This window comes from Tribolium madens, unplaced genomic scaffold (genome assembly GCF_015345945.1).
Source record: "Tribolium madens isolate multiple individuals breed KSU strain unplaced genomic scaffold, Tmad_KSU_1.1 Scaffold_71;HRSCAF=194;Tcas5.2_LG6, whole genome shotgun sequence".
Lineage (NCBI taxonomy): Eukaryota > Metazoa > Arthropoda > Insecta > Coleoptera > Tenebrionidae > Tribolium > Tribolium madens.
In genome coordinates this window covers 1,068,459-1,072,581 of record NW_025401041.1, presented here as the reverse complement: position 1 = coordinate 1,072,581, position 4,123 = coordinate 1,068,459, and positions in this window count along the sequence as shown.

Below are 4,123 nucleotides of genomic sequence, written 5' to 3'. Positions count from 1 at the left end.
AACGCCAAAAAAAAACGAATTCAAAATCTTAAAAAATAGTAGAGTTACCGAGTTTTAAAGTGGAAGGTGCAGATCCAAAAAAATTTGAAAAACTTCAAATATTTCAAAAACGGCTTAATTTAGGTATAGAGAAAGCTGATGAAAATTCTCTTAAAATAACCCGATTAATCCAAAAACGCAGTAAAAAATATACCTTTTCATTTAAAATAAGAAAGTTGACACCGACTTCCGGTATAACCGGAAGTGCCGCCATTTTGAAAATATTTTCATTTTGGAGGATTTAATGGTTTGTGGCTATGTACCAATTTTGAAATAAATTCGATTATTCCAACTCCCAATACTTCTAATGTGGGGTTTAGACGGAACATCCTGTATATCGACTTTTCTCGTTCGATAAAAATGGTCGTCCGTCACGCCATTTCGCCGTTATTGTTGTTTATGAAGGCAATTTCGTGCGACATTATTTGTCAGCTATGACGTATTAAAACGCATTAATTGTTGGTGCGAGATTTGAAGTTTATTCGTTGACGTATGTCCTGATTAAAACCAGTCAAGTCGCATCATAAATCCTCTCTATTCTCCCGGAAAAATTCGTTTTTAATCATCGGTAATGTAGCCACGAGAAGTTTCAAGGTCCAATTAACGAAAATGAATCCAATTAACTCCTCTCTTGTAATGAAAACCGTCTCCGATATACACGAGCATTTTCTTACTCTCTCCGACAAACTTTCCGGAATTATTAACATGCAATTAGAAAAGTTTGGAGGGAAGTTTAGGCCGCGGAAAGTTGGGATAATGGCGCTCGAAGATAAATCAACGGTGGAAAAGGCGACGCGGAAATAATTACGAAACAGATGTCCACTTGTGCGAGAAAAAAAGCAAGAATTTCAAAAAGCTTTCTCATAGAAAAATTTTTTTTTATTTATTTCTTTATCAACTCTTTAGAGTAAATAAAGTAACACTTTAACAGCAAGGGTAGATAAAATGTTTTAACTTATTTTATTCATTTAAATTTACAAATTTTATCATCCACGAGGAATAAAGCCTCCGATTTACACTCATACAACATTTTATTCTTCGAATTAGACTCAACAAGGCTTGTATTTGCTTTAAATTTGTTAAAAATAATCTTTCGTTTTGTTTTGAGAAATGCCAAAGATTTTAATTTTTTTTAATTTCATTTTTCCCTTTAAGCCTTTAAGCCCTCCTATTGAAAAGAATGTTGTATTATAAATTTGTATTATAAATTTTGACAAAATCTGATAGTGTGAGGTTTAGAACGGAGCGAGCGGCAAAGCCGCGAGCCTCCTTTATTTTGACAATATCTGATAGTGTGAGGTTTAGAAGGAAAGCCGCAAGCCTCTGACAAAATCGGGGGCGCAGCCCCCGTGACCCCAATTGAGGGCGCAGCCCCCGTAAGCCCTAATCGGGGGCCACATCAAGGCTAGCATAATATTTTGAAAAGTCTCAATTTACATTTTTTAAATATGAGCATTCCTATTTAAGAAATTTTTAAAGGTTTTTTTTTGCCAAATTGTTTAAACCGGAACACTTTCTTAGTCTCCCCTACTGTCTTTTGCAACACGATATCTTGAAAAATCTTGATTGACATTCTTTTTTAATCTAATCATTTCTTTAAGAAACTTTTAAATGTTTTTTGCAACTCTAGAAATTTTTTGATGCTTTCTTAGTCTCCTACTGTCTTTGTAGCACGATGTTTTGAAAACTCTGGATTGGCTTTTTTTTTAATGTAAGCATTTCTTTAAGACATTTTTAAATGTTTTTTTGCAACTCTAGAAATTTTTTAAACCAATACATCTGACACTTTCTTAGTTTCCCCAACTGTCTTTTGCAGCAAGATGTTTTGAAACGTCTCAAATGACATTTTTTTAAATTCAAGCATTTCTTTAAGAAATTGTTAAATGTTTTTTGCAACTCTAAAAATGTTTTAAACCAATTCATCTGACACTTTCTTAGTCTCCCCAACTGTCTTTTGTAGCACGATGTTTTGAAACGTCTAGAATGACATTTTTTAAATTTAAGTATTTCTTTAAGAAATTTGTAAACGTTTTTTGCAACTCTAGAAAGTTTTTAATCCAGTACATTTGACACTTTCTTAGTCTCCCCAACTGTCTTTTGTAGCACGATGTTTTGAAACGTCTCGATTGGCATTTTTACAACTAAATTTAAACATTTTCTTAAAAAAAAATGTCTTTTGAAAATCTTAAAGTTAGTAAGTTTAACACTTTCTTTTTACTTCAAGCCAAAGTAATCCAAAGTAACCCGAAGTGGTCTAAAGTGACCTGAACCGACCTGAAGCTACTCGAAGTGTCCCAAACATTATTTTTTACAATCTAAGACACTTTTTTTAAATAAAAATAAAATTCTTCATCAAATCCGGTAGGATTTGACCACATTTACCAGTTTTTATGTCTATTTAATGATACTGATGATCTTGTACACAATGCTTTCATTTCAAAAGGATACAGTCTCAATAACTTTTGACATTGAGTAAATGTATTTTCAAGCAAAAACAGGTCGGTTAGGATTCCAAGGGGGAAGTTGAAAACCAACATTAGTTACATTTTAAGTTTCATCCCCTAGTCGCTAGTACTTTTTAGAACGTTTTCGGAAAGAGAAAAAATCAGCGTCTCTAAATGTCAAAGAAAAAATTTTTGTTTTTCAGTTAGGGGTAGTTTAATTTTTGAAATTTTGAGTCCTAGTAGCTTTTGATTGAACTCAATTTAATTTTAATAAAAAATATGTCGATTTGGGTTGCGATGGGAGAGTTTAAAACCAACATTAAATACGTTTTAGGTTTCATCCCCTAGTCACTAGCCACCCCTACTTTAGAATTTTAAATGGCACCCTCTACTTTTTGAAACATTTTCAGAAACGGAATAAATGAGCGTATCTAACTGTCAAAGAAAAAAATTTTTTGTAGATTCGTTTTTTAGTTAAGCGTGGTTTAATTTTTCAAATTTTTAGTCCTAGTAGTAGCCTTTGATTCAACTCAATTTAATTTAAATAAAAGTAATTTTTTAATTAATTGAACTCTCAAATGGTAAATTTTCGCTGAATTGTTGACACCACCGCCTTCTTAATAACATGTATTAGATGACACATAATCAAACTCAAAGATAAAGGCTACTAGGACTGATGGAAATTTCTAAAATAAAACTACCCTAAATATTCTAGTCAATTGAATTTTTTTTCTCCAAATTAAATTTTTAAGGTCACTGCCATACGCCAAAAATTTTGTGCCATATCAAAACATCAAATTAAAGTGTAGGTAATCCTCTTTTGTTTAAACTATCTAATTTTTTTTAATCAATTAAAATATTTAGACTCAATTAGATCAAATAGAAATATTTATTTTTGCGCCGGTGCTAAAACTTGGGACATCCTGTACACTGGCAAAGAAAATCTCACAAGGTTCAACTGTGGCATTGTGCGTGCAATCATTTAAATACACTAATGATTAAATTTAAAGAGTAGTTTAAATAAATGTAAAAAAAATCTTTTTTGATATATTATAGTGGAAAAAAAGAGAAGAGATGGGAATCTGAAAGAAAGTTTTGCCGTTCATATTTAATTATATCAGGAGTCTAAATAAAAACGTGATCAAAAGTGTGGTGAAAATTTTATGACACAACATTTCAGATGTATTTTTACTACAGAGTGTATAGGTACCCAGAACATTGTAATGAATAATGATGTTTTCGCAAATGTTGTCAATGCTGCTTTTTAGTTTGTTCTAGAAGAAATTGGTGTCAACGCATATAACTCACAGATGTTTAAACTACTATTCAAAACATACGTTTATAAAAATTTTATAAAACTTTTGATCACGTTTTTATTTAGACTCTCGATATATCGAGAGATCAAGATAATTTGTAATTAAGGGTGATCTGTACTTCCGAGGTGAAGGCAAGTGCGAAAGCATGGATGCAATTGTTGTTTAATAATGATTAAGTCATCCTTAGATCCCAAAACATGTGTCTCTGAAACGTCAAATAAAATGACAAGTCAAAATCTGAAATGGCATGATCAAAAAGATGTTAATTTACTAACATTTATGATATACTTTAAAAAACGGTCTTATTATTACTAATTATAGCCC